The 23259-nt window shown below is 35.7% G+C and overlaps 1 protein-coding gene across 2 annotated transcripts in view; it reads right to left on the bottom strand.

Moving 5' to 3' along the window:
* The window catches only part of LOC123314513 (mushroom body large-type Kenyon cell-specific protein 1), a 125056-nt gene that overhangs the window by 32876 nt on the left and 68921 nt on the right, over positions 1–23259 (bottom strand). The window lies entirely within an intron of this gene.

Genomic DNA, 23259 nt, shown 5'->3' with positions numbered 1-23259 from the left:
CCAATCTAGAAATATCTCTGATAAAGAAGACTTACAAAAAATTGATAATTTGCATTATTATTGAAAGGCCAATAAATGTTAATATGTATATGGTATTTATGACTACATTTCTTCGTTTCCTTCTCGTTATAATTTTGCCCAAATATCCGTAAAATTAAAATTTTGTGCAGAAAATAGTCCCGGAACGATTGGTGATTGGTTGGACATGTGGACATATTAATGTATCTGAAAATAATTTTATATTTGAAATTTGAAACCAATATTACTTTCAAATATCTGAATTTAGTGTTCATTGAGATTACAGAAAATACAAAATATTGTACAAGAAAAATTTTTTGCCGTTTTCAGGAGGACCGGAAGTTGAAAGAAAATAGAAAAAAGTAAGAAATTGTTATAGCATTCGGTTCTAAAGACCAGTCCAATTTTCTAAATTCCTTTCCACAATTACTTTCCATGTTTATGGTTGATAGTTTTTCCGAAAACATATGGAGAAAAATGATTTTTTCTAATAAAGTCACAAAATCCAGTGACCCACTTACATGAAACATAGTGTTTTTTGACAGAAATGAGGTTAAAATGTCAGAATCAATCCAACCAATTAGAGTAATAATTTTACATTATTGAGGAAAAGTTGTCATTTGTCACGAATAATGCGCATCTTGTCCATACCCTAAAATGGTTGCTTTAATGAAATTTTAACAACCTACTATTTTGAATCTGCAACTTCCGTGCCCAATATGTATATTAGGTGGCATGAGCATTTATTCAAACATTCTCAGCCTACTTTAGAAGCAAACAAAATTTGAAAGTCAAAATTGCATTGTCCTGTAACAACAAAACGCCTTTGGATAACCATTAATTCTTGTGGAGTGGTCAGTAACATCGAATAGTAATTCCCAGTTGATGTCAAAGGTACCTTTGTACAGATGATTAATCAATTTAATCATGATTGTGCTGCATGGCAATTCCAAAAAATTGACGAGTTTCTCCAGATTATTTTAGAGCACGAATTTTTCAGGACTAAAGGAAATAGGCTTCTGGTAAAGATTCATGAATTTGTGTATTTAATTTGGAGCAATATTTTCCAGTCCAAGTCGATGTGAACTACCTAGTTTCTTCAGAATTTCAAGTGGGTATTCTTGAGAAAAACTACTTTTGGCACTTGAATAAAATATTCGGTATTGATAGCTTATTTCGGCAAGCTAACGGTAGGAAAGTTTCTGGTCAAACGATCCATGATAGACACCAAATGTATTACATCAGTACATATACATATACAAAAACGTTTTTTCATTTTGGAAACGGTTGTAAAGATGGTTTTGAAGCGTGGTAGCCTCTAAAAACACCACTAAAACAAACAGGATGGCATTATATTTTTGGTTAGAAGAATATTGACATTTTCAAAATTTCAACCAAATCCTTTGCCCTCTGAAGGATATCAATGAAAACTCGAGAAAAATCATTATTTTTGACCCTATATCCCAAATGGGGCGCATATTTGACACCACGTCATCTTCAGTGAACATCCTATAACATTGTAATTTTTATATCAAATAATCTGTGAACAAGTGACAAGTAAAAACAATCCAGACACGAGGAAACCAAGACTGGACTTTGCCCTCTGAAGAATTTTAAATCTTTGTCAATTGGTCTGAGTTATTAGTATTTCCTAACACTGAGATAAATCTGAATCAAGGTCCGCCATTGAATGAACTTGACAATTAGGAGATAAACACTTCTCTAATTACTTCGAATCTAATTTCAGCACTCGTAATTGATATACCGACGACGATTTCAGCATGATAAACATCCAAACCTCAATAATTTGAGGCATTTAGAAAAATCCATCCAAGGCCAATTCTAATCGTAGTCGCAGGTCATTTATATGGTAATGAGAGATCACAATCACTCGATTTATTTGAGGAGCGATGTTGAAAACTGTGAACAGGTTTCGATGAAGAAGGTTGAATAGGACATGTATCCAGAAAATGAGGCTGATTTATTGTTCAGTTCAGAGGTTCGTACGTCACCCGCCATTATAAGTCTCGTTAAATGATGAAAATATTTCCTCTTTTTCGCCTCGTCGCTTGCTTGACCTTCAGAAAAAAAACCAAATCCTTTTTGCTTATTCGAGAGAAAACTTACTTTTTGAACTTTAACCAAGTTTTCAGTATTGCTGTACTTACAAACCATGTGGAGAGGCGTATCTTTGCATAATACATATACAACATATGGTATGTAGACACTTAGGGTTTAATGGTAAAGTTTCCCTCGATTAACATCTGGTAATGATTAGGTTCAATCAGTATTCTTATAAAAGTGTAGTTCAGCTTTGGCAAGGCCTCCTTATTATAACATCTCCAAAAGCCTGTGTTCTTTTACTTTTCCTAAGACATGGAAAAGAGCTATAGTGGTTCTCATGTTCAAGAGAACCATTTCCATTCTCTCGAATTTTGACAAGGTATATGAATCGATTCTGTGTTCTAGTATTACCATTATGTTAAGCCACATTTATCATCTTCACAGGATGGCTTTGTCTGAGAAAGATCGACAGTAACTAGCCTGTCCACATTATCACAGGTTATTGCTGAATCCATTGATGATTGAGGTCAGGTTGATGTGATCCATACAGATTTTTCACGTGGTTTTGACACCGTTGATCATAATTTGCTGTTGAATAAGCTATCATTGTTCGGCTTCACTCCAAAGTTTTTGAAATTGATTCGTAGCAGCAGAGAATAGAATGAATTATGTTTTTTATAATGGATATAGATCTTATGAACATGGACTGAATTCCGGTGTCCCTTAGGGATCTAACCTTGGACCATCGCTGTTTGTAATCTTCATCAACGATGACCGACATGACCCACCACAGACATTGCAACAGCTCGATAATACTATGACGGACATTTGGCAAAATATTCCTCAAACAATCATCGAGAGCCTCATTGGCACAATGTCGAATAGAGTAAAAGCACCACGAAGAACGTAAAGAGGCTCCACAAGATATTAAATCCTGATTTTAATGTGTTCGTAAGAGAAGTAAGTTTTTCAAGCCTGCAGCCTTCACCACGTAGAATCTTTATTTTGTTCAGTTCTGTGTCATTCATGTTGTCGCCCTAAAGCAGTCTTGATCAATGTACATTTTCAGGCAGATTAACCGTATGTAGACACCCAACGACCTAACATAGGAGACGGAGCAGCGGAAGGCTTGCCCAGGTAGGAGACTTGAACCACCTCAAATATTTCAATTCAAATTTCGCGCTACCGGTATCGTGAATAGCTTGCGACATACTCGTAACAAGGCACATCTATAGTTAGGGAGCCGAAGAGGGAAATTCTGGATTTACTCGAGCGTGTCCGATTAATATATGGGGACATACCTTGGACCCTGTAGATTACCTCTACCAAAAATTAGACCTGTATATAGAGGGAATTGTCTAGGACAGCCTGTCAGAATAGTAAAAAAAAACGATCAATGTACTTACTCGAGCGTGTCAGATTAAGATATTAATGGTTAATTGCATGTTGAAAAGTATATATGTATATATTCTCTTAATCTAACAATTTAAGCGTGACGAAAATGTGTGGGAGGAAGCCAAACTTGCAAAAAAAAGGTCACGTGCACATTCTGGGCCGCGGTGGCTTTTATTCTTATTATGAAGCAAATGATTCAAGAATAACGGAAAAAATATAATCTGACAGTTTTAGCAAGCCGAAACAATAAAAATTGGCCATAAAGGTCACAAAAATCAGTTTTTTTGAATTATCTCCTCCCATGGAGCAATTTTTACTACGTTCAAACGTTTTTGAGATATATGGCGATTAATGCGAGGTGTTTAGCGATACATGCTGAAGCGAAAATTCACTAGTTGGAAAATAGTTCATTATTCTGAGGTTCAGTCAGAGACTAATTTCGAAATTGTCATCATAGAAATACCTTGTCATGTTGACAATTGGATGAATGTAGAATGGGATTCTACATTGACCTTGTCCTTTCGCTTATGTGGCTAAGTTCCTCGCCCTTATCGCCCTCTAACTCGATAACGGTTAAAACTATGTAAAATTGCTTCAGACAAAAGTTGTGTAGAATTTTATTATCTACAACTTTCACAATGAACACAAAAACGATTAGAGGTACAGGCAGGGGAATATTCGAAAAAAAAAAGCATTTTTATCATCTTCAAAGTGTCAGATTAAGAAAACCCCCCCTGCAAGATTAGTGTTAGATTAATGGGTCAACAAGTCTACAACACCGAGATTGACCATCTGTATGAAAATCTGACACGCTCGAGTATGTACAAGTAACGATTTTTTTTACATTTTCGAAGAACCGCTGTGACCTTGCGTCAAGTCCAACTTGTCAGTCCCTTGAAAAGTAGCTTCCTTTGGGACCAATTAACATATCCTCCAAAAATCTGACACGCTGAAAAAAATTTTTTTCAACCATTTTCAACTCTCATATACAGTATCTTAATCTGACACGCTCGAGTATGTACACCTGACGATTTTTTTTTTACATCTTTGAGATGCTGACGCTTTTCCCACTGCTGAAAGTGCATACATCATAAAACCCTTTTTTCTTTCTACCATCTTATCTTCAAAATCCACTAGGTCTCTACGACGCTCGAGTCCCGATTTAGCATCGTGGCCAACTACTAGTGGCGGCATCATTCAGAATTGTTTCCTTTCAATGTTTTTGCTGATAAACAAACTTATGTTCAAGTCTATCTCGATCCCTGTTCTACTCTACCAAGGGTTAGGGAGACCACTTTTCGGTTCGTAAAGAAATAATTTCTGTACCCAAAATATTCATCTCACCATCACTTTACTATTATCTATCACTTACATTTAAGCGTGATAACTTCAAGTAAAAAATGAGTTGCTACCATTTACAGATACAACTTAAGTGGCTCCAGAGTGAAAAGGGATTCAATTCTCCCGGACATATACAACATACATACAGAAAAGCATTCTTTTTATTTTCGGCACACTGTATATTATTTACATATACGCAAATTATCCACTTCCATGTAGGCATGTAGATATGTATTCAGTTTCTTCTAATGAATTCATAAAATTTGTACACAGGAATACGAAGCAGCCTGTATAGCACATGTGCATCTTGAGGTGAGATTGAACAAAATACTGAAGATATTGTAACACGATAAATATCTATTGTAAGTAACAAGTAATCACAGTAATCAAGAATGAATAGGGTTAATATCACCACCCAGTATTCCAATTGCAATCAAGGAGTCTTTGTTCAATTTCCAGTATCAATTAGTGAAACTTCCAATCAATCCGACGATATTTTTATTCGAGATAATATAGGCAATTTATCGATAAAAGAGTTAATGTAAACAGACACTTCCTGTCTTTCGACTAGTAAACATTTCAAATCCAAAAATGTAGAAAACAGTGCATTATTTTTGAACTTTTGAACGCTATTATTCGCCACATTATCAGCCCGATGACCCAGAGCATGAATGCGATGCAGTTTTTCCGCGGTGCCGCATTCTCAAAGGCGTATTCCTTCCATTCATTATGTTTTAGAATGTTTAGATCATTTCGAATGAAATAAAAGAGGGAACCTTTTCTGGTACGCACTTTTGAATGAAAACAGCGTCGAATGTTATTTCGAAAACGGCGAAAAGGGCTATGGTCCATACATAGGTTGTCCCAGTATGAATGGATAATCCACCTCATAGAAGAGTTACTAGATGATCTGAAAAAGGATTTCTCCTGTAGAAATGCCTGTTTCGATTCCTTTGTACTCTGTACAACAGTCACAAATAAATCAAATCCATCTATTTTTTCATAGGGAAAAATGGTTCATGGAATATACCAATAGATAGGTATTGATTTGTAGAACACCGTATGGATAACTGTTGCCATTTTTTCACTATTGGTTTTTTACTGAAACACGATCATTCGTAAGATGATGTTGCGCATATATCAGACTAGATAGGCAGTTTGAACATTTTTCATAATGATGCCTACATTACAGATATTTTACTTCTCTCGCGAAGCTTAAACCCATTTTATGGCCTACACGGTCTCCGGACTTAGATGACGTTGTTGCGTTTGTTCAAGCTTTTTAATATGTCGCCTGTAGGGCGTCTAGCTTTCGCTTCCGTAAAGAAGCGTTAGGAGGACCACCGCTTTGTAAACAGCTGTCTTGGTCTTCAGATTGAGGTCGTGATTTTGAAACACTCTGTCCTTTAGCTTCCAGAATGCCCGTGATGCCGAATTGATACGGTTGTGTATTTCCGTGTCCAATTTAGCCCTAATATTTATGAAGCTTCCCAAGTATTTGAACTGCTCGGCATGTTCTAGAGTTTCATCCTCCAGGCTGATATCTGTTTGAAGGCTTTCTGGCGGTTTTATCAGAATTTTGGTTTTCTCATTATTGAATCTAAGGCCTAAAGCTTCATATATATGTTTATAGGTGTCTATAACATTATCTGTAAATCCTCTGAACTGCTAGCGATAAGTGCGTACTCAGTCGTCTGCATATTGAAGTTCCGTGATAAACTTTGTACGGGTTTTTGCTCTGGGGCCTCCGTCAAGTCTGAATCTTATTCAAATACCTCTTATAGGCATACTTATGTCAGCAATTATCGAGACAGCTATGGCGAAAATATTGAACACTAAAGGCGCTAACACTGGTTAAGAAATGGAGGATTTTTTTCGGGTAGTCCAAGGCGTTCCATGATTTTCCATAGCGCTCTCCGATTCACCGAGTCGAATCCGTTGGTTTTTTTTTTACTAAAAAGCGTTTATTCCTAGCATATTCATCATAATGATGTACATATCAGAAGTTTAACTTTTCTCTCACGAAATCTCAACCTTACTACCTACTCCAGGTATAATCACAAAAAAATATATTTGATTTCAACGATTTGAAAAACCCACCCACCTCCTATTCCCATCTCTCGCCAACCTAAAATTTTGTATTCTTATCTGAAAAAATACTTTTCTGATAAAGTGAAAAAAAAAAAACGGTTATCAGTCTATAAGAGAAGTAATAACACGAAAATATAAAACAAAATATGTGTCTCATTCAGTGACGCGTTCAGATCTCCCAGATTCGAGTTTTGGTGGACTATTCGAATCCACTGAGGTAAATTTTCGGAAATAGGTTTGAAAATCATATGAAAATTCAATGCAAGTGAGGAAACAAGTTTTGGTCTGGGGGGTGCACCCTGTGCACCTGTGCCCCCCCTGGATCCGCTACTGAATAGAATATAAATCTTAAAGATGTCCAAGTTGTCGCTTTCAAGATATCTTATTTCATGTGAATTTTTGGAATTTGAATTGAAGATGAATTTTTCAATTTGTCGATATTTATTCTTTGTCGCAAATGTAAGTCTTTTTTTAATTTTTCTAATTAATTGGTATATTCGAGATACAGGTTAGATTGCCTATTTAATAATTAATTACTGAAGAAACTGGAAATGATTTGAGAGTTCTGAACCGCAAATTGAAAAAATAATTAAGAAAAGTTGGAATTTTGGGGCAGAGTATATTTATTAACTCTGTTTCTGATATGTAGTAATAATAAGAATGAATGTTTTCAATTCAAGTGAAATCTAGTGTTAGTGCATCCAAAGGTGCTCCTACCACTTAACCCTTGCAGTCTACAAAAAGTACCTTAAAAAATATCTCAATTGAAAAATAGGTACTCATATGTAATATAAAATTCAGTGAGAGCATCATCTCAAAGAACAATGGCCAAATGAAACGAATGTTTGTAAAATAATCCGAATCGACTTATATACAAACTACAAATTTTGCAAATCTGTGTCACCATGTTTGGTAATGGAGTTAATGGAACAAACTAAACCTCAACGCCAATTATAGCGGTTTCTGCAGAATGTGAAATAAACGTGTAAGACTCGGTTTTATTGAGAAAATGACTTGAATGAATGGACTTCTAACAATAACTATACGTACTCCAAGTCTCGGTTTAGCGTATAACGGGTTTAAATTATATTTCTTGTCTTCGCCCAGATGAGGTTATGAGCAGTTTTCATAGACGATGATACTACTACTACGTCGGTTTGTTTATAGTCTTAGGTAGGGGATCTACATAATAATCAGTATATTATGTTTCACTATAAAACCTTTACCATAGATAGACAGGTGGCTGGAATGCTTTTCATATAATAAATTGGGCTTTTTTTTTTTATTTATGACTGCGAAAAAGTGCTATTATAGCGTCATTCCCGAGAATCGAAGCTCATCTTTATTTTCTTTTTCCATGTCGAGAAGTAGTATTGAATTAAATAAGGAAAAGATGATGCGGAATAAAAAATCCAATATTTCTTAATTTATTTCATTCTTTAAATTTTCCAAATTGAATATAACGCAAGGAATAAGGTGTTTTCTCTGACTCTTTGACAAGAGTAGATTCTTGAGGTTAAAAGAAACACTTTTTTCTATACCATTTTTCCGATGCGGCCATGATAAAAAGATGAAGCCATTTTAAGTTATGATAATGAGCTGTGCCACCCCTGGTAAAACAAAAATACTCTCCGAAAAACTAGCTAAATCTGCGACACTACACATTTGTGGATCTTTTAAACAGAGCTGTATTCAGCCAAAGTACCCAATTTTACAAATTTCACAGTGTATTTCTTAACTCAAGAATCTACTGTTAAAATATTTGTACTAGTCAAAGACTCACCCTGTTTATTCGTTTATTTCATTATATGTGAAATTTATTTTATGATGGTCATCCGTAGGGGTGGTTCTCATGGCCCACTAGTATGAAGATATAATTTATCAATGATTTTTGCATTTCGAAAGTTTTGTAGAAGTGAGTTAGATGAAACGCATTATTTTGACTAGTTCAACCTTCTGTTGACAAAAAGACTCATCTTTAATAACGCTCTGTATCTTGGAAACATATTGAGCTCTCATATATTGCTGCTTTCTTGTTGAGAATTCCGCGTCCTTACGGGTAGTTTATTTTGATAGTTGCCATATCAAAGTAAAAAACGAAGAAGAATACTGGAACATTCTAGGAGATATTACGAAAAAAAATGTCAATCCGTAGAAACGGTTTCGTTATAATTTTATAAGAGTATGGATGGAAGGAGATTCGCTAATTTATGTATAGGAATAATAATTTTCAATGGAACAAGTTTTTATAGCGCCTGTTGCTGCTTCATTTTAGTACGGTTTCATCAATTCGCACAATCTTGATCTTCCTAATTGGAACGGCTTAATTGAACTCTAGCATGATTAAAACCAGGAAAATATTCCGAACCGCTGTTTTTCACACGACAGCCATCTCAAGTTCACCCAATTTGCATTAAATAGTTAATAATAATGTTGCCAGTCGTACCAATAGGATTTCTAACACAGTGTATTACTGTAAATTGTAAATTGATAAGTATCTGTTTCTGTTCTAATTACGCGATAGCGGGCATGGCAGCCAAGAAACAAGAGACCTTGTCCACCATTCCGATTTCGCAACCAGCGTTCGGCTCTAATTGCTGCTGTAATTGGGCCGTACTCTAAAACTATGAAATTTGTAATTTTATGACCATTTGCACATACGGCCATTAATCTTATGCTCTCTGTAGCTGTTAATTTGCGACGCTTTTAAAACGCGTTAGTTTCGTGTCTTTTGGAAAATGTTTGCCCATCGATGTGTTAACGGCTAAACCTCGTCGACCAATAAAAATTAGCGTTGAAGCCTAGTTGATAACTGCCCATAATCATACATGGTGAGTAGTCATCTGGAAGATAATTATAACTGAAAGAGGCTAAGAATTGTAGGCATTAGCTACTCGATGAAAATCCGAATCAAACTCAAGGGGCTTTGCAATATTATGTGAGCTGACTCAAAAAGCAGTTTTCAGTGGTAATAAAAGCCAATTCTATCAAGTACCTCAGGGTAACTGTAGATTGTTACTTACGATGGCGTGTTGCACACGTCACTAAAAGGGTAAGATCTTTCATGAATAAGTTTAAAGTCTTGAGAGATATTTTAAAACGTGAATATTTTACAATTCCATACACAATAAGTTCAATTTTCAAATAAAAATGTTAAGTCTGGACTCAAGTAAATCGAAACAGATTGAATTTATACAACAACGGAACAACTAGAAGCGCATACATTTCACAACTAGTCCTTCCCTCGATGAATAAAAATTTCAAACCCAAAAATCATTGTTATTTCTTGGTCCTAAAATGTATAATCCACACATTTCAAGAAAATAAATAATATAAAAAGGTTAAAGGAGATAAATTTTTTTATATTATCAAATAGAAGTTTTCCTTAGTGCTATCAAGAGGCTCGCTCTTCGTTTCTCGACTTTTAGCATGTGCCTTTATTTTTTCTATAGAATTGTAGTTAATCCTCCTTACCCTCGTTCTTACCTTCCTGCAGTTATTACTATTTTGTTTCTATGGATCCCCCATTGTAACTTCCCTACTTCCCTACTGAGAGCTAGGGGGAAAAACGTACATGTTGTATATCCATTTCTTGTCTTTCGGTGGAAAATCATTATAGTTATATGTAGTACGAGATGGTATTGATATCTAGTTAGCCTAGACCAGTTCCACGCATAAAAAAAAATTGCATTACCATAGAAACGAGCAATAACTCATTAGAAGTGTCAGTATGACGTTTGAGGTCAAAAAAGTAAACCAGGGTTACGCAATAAATTAAAAGAAAGAAGATATCCACCGAAATTGTGAAAATCTAAAAATTGGAGTATCTAGCCATCATCAAGTAGCTGTATTTAAAAGGGTTAAGAGGTAAGCAGATTTTCGAAGATATGCTTAATACCCTTGGTGATCAATGTCCTTCGTATTCGAAGGTGACAAATTGGACTACAAGCTTCAAAAGAGGTAAATTTTCCATTGAAGATGATGACCGATCGAGAAGGCCACTTTTTTTGTCACTCCCCGAAAATATCGATGCAGTTCGTGACATGATTTTATGAGACCGTCGAATTGGGCTAAAACGGATATCTGAAGTACTGAATATTTCATTCGAACGCGTTCATCATATAGTTCATGTCAATTTGGACATGAGAAAAATTGCTGCATAATGGATCCCCAAATGTTTGAATGTTGACCAAAAGCGTGCAAGGGTAGAAGCATCGCGTTCGATCTGTGCTTGATTTGAAAATAATGTAGACTTGTTAAACCGCATTGTTACTATGGATGAGACTTGGGTATATTGAATATTGTATATTTAGATGTACGATCCAGAAACAACGCAACAATCGATGGAATGGCTACATTCTGGTTCTCCAAGACCTAAGTTTCGTGTCCAAAAATCTGCTTTTCGGCGCTTGTTTTGACTGACCAACGCGCCTCATGGCCCACTACGGAGATCCCTTTTTCATTGTGCGTTTAGATTTTATCGACGTATCATTTCATTACATAGATTATTATTTCATTACTTAGACAAGGGAGCGATATATCTAGTAAATGGGAGCTATAGCTTTGCTGTCACATGATTGTTTTTTGCGAAATTGCTGAAAACTGTATTGCAAGAACGTATTTCGTTTATCGTACTAATTGGCAGAGTTCTGTGACTTCAGACCCCACAGTCAAAGATAGACTTTTCTATCTAAATTGCAATTTAAAATCTCTAGGGTATCAATTTCTCGAACTAGAAGTGGATAAGAAGAAATTGAAAAAAAAGTGTAATTAGTTATAAAAGTATTTTATTTAACACCCTGTTAACACATAATCACAACTAATAAGAAATATCGAAGTCCCGATTTCAACTGTAGAAAGGGACCACCTATCTTAAATACGACTAATACGAGCCAAGTATTCGTCAGTTTATGCATACATTATCCACAAAAAGGAAATACCAAACATGTGCCAACTTCCTACGAAGAATTGCCCGCATGAATTCTATCGTGAAAAGTGTCTCCGACATGCCATTTGCGTCGTTTGGGTAGGGCAGTTAACTAAAATACGTTGGTGACCTTTAAGCCCTGCGTTGTGTAATACGCCTTGTACCCCCATTCCCCAATTGCGTGTCTTCCCTCCTTACAATAAATAATCTACGCAGATGGTTCTGAAAGCTTGGTTGCCTTCCCCGTTTCTTTTCACAAACACTGAGGTATTATTACTTGTTATGTCGATCAATTGATGAACATTCAATACAAATTATCTGTATTGCTAAACATAGCATAAGGAGACGCGTATTATACACACAGAATATGGTCCTCATGACACTTAAAAAAAAATACAAGATACTCATTTCTTGTAGATGTATGATGCTTTTTGTGGCCCATATTTGCGATTATGGACAATTGTAGATTAACTGTCTTGAGTTTAACATGTGTTTAGAATTCTCCAAACATGTACACTTATGGCCAACTTCATGAACATCTTCAACCATATTTTAGTTCTATCAATCATTGTCAAAATGAACCACCGATTTCTCCAAGGATATAAAGATTTAACGAAACCGTGTTAAAAAGAAAACATGGTTTGAGGTGTTCGTAAAATTGGCCATTAATGAGTGGGTTAATCGGTTTAACTCAACCATAATTTTCTAACCATTTCCGGATTTCACAAAGTGTAAGTAGCAGAGCGTGAAACATTATCGTACTAGAGGATTTGCTGCATACACTCATGAGGGTGGAAGAGCCGGAGCTACAACTCTCGCACAGGATCGGCTTGTAGGGTTAACTACACGACGAAATCCCTTCTTCATAGCATCCCGAATTAATAGTCACTTCCGGAAAGCTACCAGCAGGATAGTTTTCTGGTTTAACAATCCGGAATAGGTTGCATAGCTTCAAATCGGGGGCAAGAAGATCCTCCAGGCACCCGCGATTCAGTAGGGAGCACCGGCGCGTAAAATATCGTTGGGCTCCCGAACATGAGTACTGGAAAACGCGTAGATACTGCTTGATCAACGGTGAATTCAGATTTTGTAGATGGAGATCCTTCTTGATCAAGCGTGAGTTCAGATGTCGCCTGTATGAGCCTGATGAGCGAATAATGGTGTGGAGAGAACAGGGTCAACGGTATGATGAACATTTCATGACGCCAACAACTCTTTTCGGTGGTGGCTTAGTTTGAGTGAATACATGCCATTAACCGAATGGTTTGGCTCTCTACCTCTGGAGACTAAAATTTCATTTAACTTGTCGCAGCATTTAACAAAACATTCCTCAAACTTTCATTGATAACCTGCTGAATAGAATAAGTGCCTTACCAGAAGCCCAAGAAGGCACCAGCTGATATTAAACCTTGATTTCAAGGTGTTTGTGAAAAGCCTGCAAATTTCGTGATGTAGAATCTTTATTTTGTTCGGTCGCCTTTTTTCGAGAGAGGGTTTGAAACAGAACTGCCAATCCTGACATATCCACATGAGACAGTGGCGACAATTATGGTCTCCTTAACATGGCGGATTTGGTCACGTGACCGTGATGTGAACTGACCAATCCGTCATCAATACTAAACGGATTTGTTTACAAAATTTTATGGATTAACTTGTCATAGTTTTCATTAGTGTTTGTTCATTTTCAATTGCTTAGTGAGGATTGCTATGAGCTAGGCAAGAGTCTTTATAACTTTATACCTATATGTGAATTTGAAAATGCAAAAATTAGAGCTTAGAGCACTTCATTCATAGCCCTTTGTTAATTCAGATACAATAGGGTATTATTTTCTTCTGCATGCTTAAATAATTAGTAGGCATATATCTTACTGGAATAATACATTCTTGAATTCTTTTTTATAGATAATGCCTGGTTGTGCAGCAATCAATTGCAACTCAATTCTACTAATAAAGGCTTTTTAATCAAGCATTTCCCTAAGGATCCTCCGAGGAGAAAACACTGAATGATTAATATGCAGAGACGTGATTGGAGGCCTACCTATTATTCTTGTTTTAATGAATTATATACGTGTTGTTTCATTGATTCAAATTATTTTATACTATTTTATATACTACTGCTGTTCCCACAATTTTTGCTCGTGAAGATATTAACCGATTAAACCCAAACAATCAGAACTTCCTACGACAGGTTAATATTGCAATTCAAAGATATACATTATGGATATATTTGTTCAATAGGATATATTTGTTCTGTTTCACTCAGCATCTCAATTATTGTGTAAAAATAATTTATTTCCAGATTGTACATATGTATATGATATGATTCTGAAATGTTTGTGTGGATACTGCCACTCCATCCACATCGACTGCTGAGCTTTACCCTGTTAAACAACCCTCAAGTGTTGATAGAAGTTTATCATTAGTCAATTCAATTGATATCCACCAGAGAATGTAAACTGGGAAAATTGTACTTGAAAGAAAAAATTAAGGCCAGAAAATACAAGAAACTGTTGAGAAATTTCATATGAAAGTGCAAGACATTAGAAAATCAAACAAAATTTGGATTTGGTGAAGTGAATAACATTTTCAATAGTGATCAACTTTGTCTCACCCTGATGAGGTCAAGGAGGACAGAAATAGTTTTCACCAATTAATACATTTATTGAGACCCTCTACTTACTAATAAAAATAACTGATATTGAACGTGACAGTGAAAGCTCTTAATTCTGCAAAACGTTTTGTAGGTGGAATCCCATATTTTCTGAAGATGAATTTTTTTCTTGTGGAGTTTTTGACACTTGTTATTATTGGTGAATGAGTTGAATTTTTGAGCGAATATACATAATAAAGGCTGAAGGACTTCGGCCGATGGCCATTAAAGAACAGTTATTATTATTATTATTTATACATAATAAGTAACTTTGTCATAATATTCTATACCTTCACTAAATGGCTCACATATAGGCTTATAAAATGAGAGTTGCAGTACAATAATTGTTGTGTCAAAATTCTTCTTGTAAATGATACCACCTCAGCAAAAATTATGTGGAGACAAATTTCGTAAAATTTCCAATGCCCATCAAGAATACAATATTTGATTATCGAAGGATGTATTTTATTTTATCAATCTTTAACTATGTATAGGAAATAGTTCGATTTCGGATTCTTATAGGGCCTCTCCTTCGCTTTAAATTTAAAATCTGACAATAATCAAATAATTGAAAGAATCTTCTATCAAATCAAAGATGATATCCCAACTATGGAACTGAGCCACAGAGAACAGCATTGTAATATGTGCTTCTTAGTCGCTATGTTATTATTGCAAAATTTCCCAATTGTCGCCACTGTCTTGTTAGAGTCACTGTACACATGACTCATGAGCAGTGTCACCTAGTTATTGCAGCAGCATATTTTTCATTGTTTATAATAAAGCATGATGCCAATTTTTGATGAATAAAAGAAGTTTTTTTCAATTTACTGAAAAATGTGAATAATTCGTACTGTGAAATATTCATATAGCTTATGCTGTGAAGCATTTTTCACCTAGATTCTAGAGCTATAATTTTTGACCTATACGAGTATATTAGGGTCAACAATATCACAGATTTTCTTGGATAACTTCCTCTCTTCACAAACATAGGAAGCGAGTCAATCCCCTTGTATCTATATTCAATCCTTCAAGAAGTTTAAACATTGATTTCTACCAACCATATTTTTTTGAATTCGAAATTGTAAATTATTAGATCGAAAGATTACGGAAACCGATAGTACTCATACTTAGTTAATAGCTCCAAAAACAGATGGTTACCATCATATTTTCTTAATTACCTAATATTTTCCATGATTTTAATGACTACTATTTCTTTCGAATATCTATTGTTCCAAGCTTTCTCTCAATTAGGTGAAAATGGTGAATTTGCTAAAAGTATCCAGTTACAATGAATGTACACCTTGATGTTCTTCCTACGGAACTGTTACTTTGAGAGGTATCGTTTCCAACTCTGATAGAATGATTCGTTCTTTTTCACATCGCGAACTGATTTAATAACGTTCATTTCGTTGAACGAATCAGCAAATGCTCTCAAAGAAGAATTGAAATCGTCCCAATTTCTTTTATCAGAAATCCGTATGATTTTACTATTTAATAACTCTTAAATTCTTCATTAGCATCTCTCTAGTAGTAAAAAAGACCTGTCCATTATACCTAATGATAGTTCATTCCAAATATTGTTAGAATTTATCTTGAATATTTCATATCGTAATGTCCTTGAAATTTAAGAAACTTTCTCCAATTCTAAAGAACATCAGACACATGTATACAAAAAAAGAGTTTCATTTTGTAATTAGATAAAAGATAAACTCAAAGACGAATTTCGGTCTCATCGAACCTCATCAGTAGATCTTACAACATGGAACCTCTTTCGTCACTTTTGGACTCAAAGTCAATATCTTGTATTTCTCGTTTCTTCCGCCATGAATTCGTGGAGGAAATAATTATCCCAGAAATATTCCGAGAATTCAACTCGGTATCCACAAATGCGAAGAATGAGTTATGTTATGAAAAACTATAATACCGAAAGGGGTGAGTCAGTGTTTATTATTAAATGGGAAACCCCCAGAGCTGAAAGAAGTCCAGGGACCATTTTTATGAGAAGATAGGGGTTAATGATTATCGAAAAATATCACTTGAAAACGCAGTGGCGTATCACAATTCTGATTTAAAATACTGCAGTGTTGTTAACACGAACGCCAATGAAAAAAAAATTGCGATTAAAGGATTTTTCTAAATAGAATCAAAGAACTATTACATCCGTCTTGATGCTCATTAATTCATCGAACACCCTTTACAATAACCCCTGATATCTGATGAAATATAGTTTCATTTCGTTTTGTTGTTTTGTGTTTTATCCAGATGCCTATATTCTCAACCAAGTTGAACTGCAAATACATTATTGAGAAATCATCATATATGTGGTGAAGTGTTTTTCCCAAGAAATTTATGAGATAATAATATCGAATTAATGTTGATTCCACCTTCCTTGAATCAATGCTTACCTTCATATTTGAATAACGTCAATATTCTTATATTTACACATCGAATCGATGAGTTGATTATAATGACTACAATCATAACTACATATATTTATTCATTAAAATGAAAATAATATTAGTTTTCAGAAAATAGATCACAACGAAAGTGATGAACAGTGAAAAAACTGCGGAGTTATTTAAGAACTAATGACGACTGTTGAAAATTGGGTAACATCGTGGTGAAGTGATTTTTCACTTCATCTGAAAAGGGCAATTACAATACCGAATGTCTTGTGAATAGCTCTGGGAACCAATAATTCTTGTAGGAAATACCGTTATATTTTCATAGGAGATGAAACTAGGCCTGTCTTTAATTAAAGCAGGCTTTACCTATAATAGATTGAATAGTTTTTCCTCCGGCTAACCCATGTTAGTAGCATTCTGTTTTAATATTGAGCTTATTTTATAATAATATATACAGGGTGTCCCACCGAGAGTGCCCATTAGAAGTTTATGGAGAAAATGAATGTGGGATTTAATGATACATCCGAAAATGTCATAATATACAGGGTGTTCCATTTAAAGTAAGCAATTTGGTGCCATTTCCGGTACAACGTGAAAAAAATTCAGAAATGTAGTTCTAACTGACTTATATCTTCACACAAAATTTGGAAGAGATCGAATTATTACTTCTCCATAAACTTCTAATGGGCACTCCCAGTGGGAAACCCTGTATAATTATGATTCTTTCCGAGTTACAGAAACTTCTCTCGTGTAAAAACTTTCTTCGTATTTCCTTCTCACTTCTCTGCTTATTTCTATCTCTCTTTCTAAGCTCTTTCTAGTACAGTGTGAATCTGGCGAATGAGGTGAGATGAGTTTCCTCAGAAGAGATAATTTTCCTAGAGTGAGAAGGAAGTGCTTCAGGGGCCCTGCAGGGGTAAGAATCAATTAATCGAGATGTTAAACTTGAAGTGACTGCAGAAAGTGTCCTTGAAGTCAAATTGGGATAAGCTGTGGCTCACAGAAGTTTGGGATAAGGTATTAGTGTCCTTTTGTTTCTCAGTGCTCCCCTGATGTAATATTTTCTACTTTCTTCATACCGTTTAGCTAGCTTAAAGACGATACCTTCCGTTCAAAGTAATTCATTCATTTATACAGTGTGTTATATTGTCAGTATGCAGTACCATTACACTGAAGTGTTGACAGTGTCACCGCCAACTTCAGCCAGTGTCATAACCGAATTCTATGGTCACCGTTCGACACGCCACCGTCATATTCGACACCACAGAAATAAAGAGGGAGGAAGTACCAACAACTACTACTACGACTCATCCGAGCGGAGAGGTAGAGTTACCTACTTGGTATTCAAACTTAAATCGAACTTCTATCTATTTGAACACCCACTCACAGATAGGTTCTGCCAATAATTTTGTGAATAAGTTAACTTACAGCCGTTTTCAATAAACCTGTCTATCCATCGTTTCACTTACCGATGATTGGAAACCATTCTAAAATATATCTACAGATAGATCATAGAAACTGAATCAGATGGTTTTTCTATCTTCAGTAACTGAAACAATGGATAGATAGGTTTATCGAAAACGGTCGTTAGAGTACTGTTGAACGAAATAAATAACTGTAGCCATTCACTGTCAGTAAGAGTTCGGTGAAATCAGTACCTACCAACAGTTTTTACGTTAGAAGCACTCTCTGTTTGACACCTAAAGACTGTTAAGAAGCAGATATTTAAGTCTACCCCGGCTTTCTCTCTCTAATAATTGCAGATTTTGCGACAGACGGGGTTGCACTGATTGTCTGAGCAAAGGCAAGGAGCTGCCAGAGTTCAAAAAAGGTCTATCACTCAGTGTTGATAAGTTTTAATGTATGGCTTCGTTGACCAATTTTCATTTATGTTAATGAAATTATTCAAAAATCATGAGGATGTACATCTTTGCAATGAATTTATTCATTGTAAAACGAACTTTCAACATTTTAATTCAGAGGTGTCAACTTCTGTCTTATAATCAAAGGTGATTCAAGATAATTCGTGTGGATTTGACAAATAATTTATGTTTTCTCTATTATCTCTGAGGTGACCCAGATTCTATGAAGACTTCAAATTTTACTTCTCTATACTAATTGAACAATAATTTTTTTTTTACAAAAAACCATATTCATCTGCTATACGGAATAATGTTCAACTTTTGTGATGAACTTTCGCTCACAAAAAGCGATCAGAACGATATTACCGAAGTCATTTACTCATATATATTTCAATTTCCTAATTTCCCATAGTTATATCGATTTTCAATCATTTAGAAAATACGAACTTGTCTACCTAATGCCTCATCGCCAAGTGCAGTGTTAATTCTGCGCCAACTGAAGCGTCCTGATAGTGAATTTAAAATGATTATCTTCAGTTCATTATAAACTTTGTTAATTGATATCCAGATAATATCAAATACTTGAATAATTTTGATATTAATCGACAATCATTTTTCTACTTTTATGTGAAAACTCCTAATTTCGTCTTCTAAGTGTATAATTAAAATTTGAAGTTGAATGATAATTGTGCATTTAGATATAATTCATAAGCAAGTTTACTGTGCTTTCTATCATTAAATAACCACTGAAACTTTCAAATTCGGCACTTACGAGGATGTATTGATATCTAGTTAACCTAGACCAGTTCCAGGCATAAAAAAAATATTCCGTTACCACAGCAACGAACAATAACTCATTAGAAGTATCAGTGTGAAGTTTGAGGTCAAAAATTGGAGTATCGAGCCATCATCAAGTACCTGTATTTAAAAGGGTTAAGAGGTGAGCAGATTTACGAAGATATGCTTAATACCCTTGGTGATAAATGTCCTTCGTATGCGACCGTGAAAAATTGGATTACAAGCTTCAAAAGAGGTAAATTTTCCATTGAAGATGATGACCGATCGGGAAGGCCAGTTTCTGTGTCAGTCCCCGAAAATATCGATGCAGTTCATGACGTGATTTTATCAGACCGTCGAATCGGGCTAAAACGGATATCTGAAGCACTGAATATTTTATACGAACGCGTTCATCATATTGTTCACGTCAATTTGGACATGAGAAAAATTGCTGCAAAATGGATCCCCAAATGTTTGAATGTTGACCAAAAGCGTGCAAGGGTAGAAGCATCGCGTTCGATCTGTGCTCGATTTGAAAACGACGTAGACTTCTTAAATCGAATTGTTACTATGGATGAGACTTGGGTACATTTCTACGTTCAACAAAACAAAGCAACAATCGATGGAATGGCGACACTCTGGTTTTCCAAGACCTAAGAAGTTTCGTGTCAAAAAATCTGTTGGAAAAGATTTTGCTGCTGGAAAAGTTCTTGTTTCAGTTTTTTGGGATTGCCATGGAGTAATCATGATTGATTTCTAGGATAATGGTAGAACAATAACCGGAGACTATTAGTCGACATTACTGACCACTCTACGAGAAAAAATTAAAGAGAAAAGACCCGCAAACCTATCCAAAGGTGTTTTTGTGTTTGGTTCTATAGTAGCCTGAGAATTTTTCAATTTATCCTCGTATAATAATAATCAATGAGCGATCCTTGAATTTCAGTTTTGCTTTCAAGTAGGTACATATGCATTAATAAATTCTTGAAAAATATTAAAAATTGACGAAGTAATAGTGGGCTGAAAATGTAAAAGCGTGAAAAGAATATTGGAAATACATTTGAGGCATGGACATCTTTTGGGGCAAAATAACAGTGATCTCTAAACCATTAGAAAACTTTCGACTTGGCTGCTTACTAGGAATAGTTCACTATAAGTAGAGTAAATATTTTTGAAAGAGAAGACGATGATGATATGGGTCATAAGATGGAAGAATTTGACCCCACGAAAAGTAATGACAAGATAATTAATCATAATTCCCGAAATATAAGGCTGAACATTTGATTCGCAAAATTGGAGAGTATAGATAATTCATAATATGGAAATGCGTCGTTGCACTCATTACATTGCAACCGGTCTCGAAGACATTCGCACTTTATCGTGGAATATAGAAGATGTATAGAAATATAATAATACAAAAGAGAAATAATGAGAGATGCCAAGCACAAAATCCTACTCAGGTGATAGGTATATGATTTTCTCGACAGGAATGTCCTGCCTTTCAGACAAATAAAACCCGCTGTAAAGTGATAACCGGAATTATTTATAACAAATAACACCCGCTTATTTAAATCCAATGTTATGATGTGAATCGAATCAGAATGACATCATTCAGGGCGCCAACGGAAAGACCATTTCATCGGAGAAGAGTAGATGCTGAATGATCTTATGGACCTTATCAAAGAACCACGACACCCACCTTGATTGAAAACGTCACAGCATGGACATAAGACATAATCCTAATGAATTGCTAGTAGATGCTAGGAAGTAGTAGGAGGGGGAATTGAGTTGGATCTAGATGTCCGTTAGGTGGCGCTGGGATATTACCAATACCTAATTTCCACCAGAATTTATTCAAGGTCTGGCTGTGTCAGTTAGCCAAATGCAGTTGAGCGGTGCTCTATCACAATGTATAATGCACTCCACTGCACCACAACTTCCACTTGGCACCTCTTTTTCTAAGTTGATGACGATCGTCTTCAACGAGTTCAAGTTGAGAAGTTTGGTGTTTGGAAGCAACCGCCGACAGTGCTTCCTGCCGAATAGAGTATGGAATTCATCGCCTAAGATGGTGGTCATGTCAGTAAACGATAATATGTTCAAGACTATAGCCTGGACATGTTTTTGCCAGATTGCTCTTTGCTAATTCAGATTTTACTCTGTGTAATGCACACATTGTCAATACGCTTTATAGAATTTTCTTTGCTCTTATCATTTTCAATAATAAACATTTTTAATAATGACATAATAACTCACATAGAAAACATTGACACTCTGCAAGCAAAATGCAAAAACTGATTGGCAAACCACTGCATGGAAAACACCAGAGGTCAACCATGATTACAAATCTGCGTCGAGCTACTGATTGTTTCCCGAGACAGAGACATCGAGGATGATTTTATTCAAGTAATATATCGCCAAGGTTTCGTCAATGGCGGACGATAGCTGTCGTTATGGCTGTGCGACACATGAAACATCCCAGCACATCAGGGGTAAGGATGGCAGACGCTCGCAGGCAAAGGGTACAAGAGTAGACATGATTCTGTTGCCAAGATTTTAAACCAAAAATAGGCAATAAAATAGCAACTTCTAAGGTCAAAGGAGGTCCCTTAACGAAATTACCATCCAGATTCTTTATTGGAAAATAATCATAATAAGCTCTACAGGCATCGCATTATTCTCATAAACATTAAAACAACTCACAATAGATTTGACCTCAAATTGCTGAAGAAGAATTTATGGACTTTGTGATTCCAAATAACAACAATCTAGTAGACATTACGAAATACGGTCATCTCGAGGAACAAACCAGGAGGCAATGGAAGCTGAAAGATTTTAAAATCCTTTTCTATTGTCATTTCATCAACATGCCTGATACCAAAGAAACTAAGAGAGAATTTGAAGAAGCTTCAATTGGACAAAATTTTTTATAGTCAGGCAGAAAGCGGTAGGTACGGTTAGGGAGGGAGATAATGCTACGCAAGTATATGAGAAATATATAAGAACATCCCCATGCAATTCGACAAGGAGCGTGGACAGATCAGGGATCCAATCAGGGAGCCGAGGAGAAGCACAGACCCGACAACCACCATGGACCCGAAAACCTTTCAGTATCTGAGATATCTGGGGTAAGAGATAGTGTGGAAGCTAAAGTCATAATAATTCTGGGCCTTTTTCCATCGAAGTGGTTGTCATACTGAAAATGACGAAAGAACAGAAGAAGAGAATGAAGACGAACTAATTGGCAAAACATGTCACTGGAAATGATTCGCTCAATAGTTTTTGGCGCTAAAACCTACATAAAAGAAATTATCCGGCGCTCGTACCACACCTAGTGTTTTTGCTGTGGTTTTCTAAGGAGCAACAAGTCTCTTGACTTGCGTGGTCGTACAAACCACCAAAAGCAAGGCTTTCTCGTGCCCTGGAGAGACCAGGCATAATCTTGAAAAAATCAAACATGTCTAGTCCCTTCAGGGGCTCGATTCTCGAATTTGTCAGAATTGGATCCCACAGGTAAATGATTCCATGGTAAATAGCATTGAAAGTTCCTCTGAAATGTGGAATATTTTCCCATACTACACATAGGAAATGTGACTTTTCCCATGGGATGGCATTCGTACACATTCGAAAATCAGTCGCTCGCTGGTAGAAATGACCGCAGAAAAGTTATTTTATGATTTCAATGTTTACACGGCGATAACTCTCATATCTGCTTGAAAGTATTTTTTT

This window comes from Coccinella septempunctata, chromosome 5 (genome assembly GCF_907165205.1).
Source record: "Coccinella septempunctata chromosome 5, icCocSept1.1, whole genome shotgun sequence".
Taxonomy (NCBI): domain Eukaryota; kingdom Metazoa; phylum Arthropoda; class Insecta; order Coleoptera; family Coccinellidae; genus Coccinella; species Coccinella septempunctata.
Note: the sequence above shows the minus strand (reverse complement) of the source record. Positions and strands in the feature narration are given on the sequence as shown.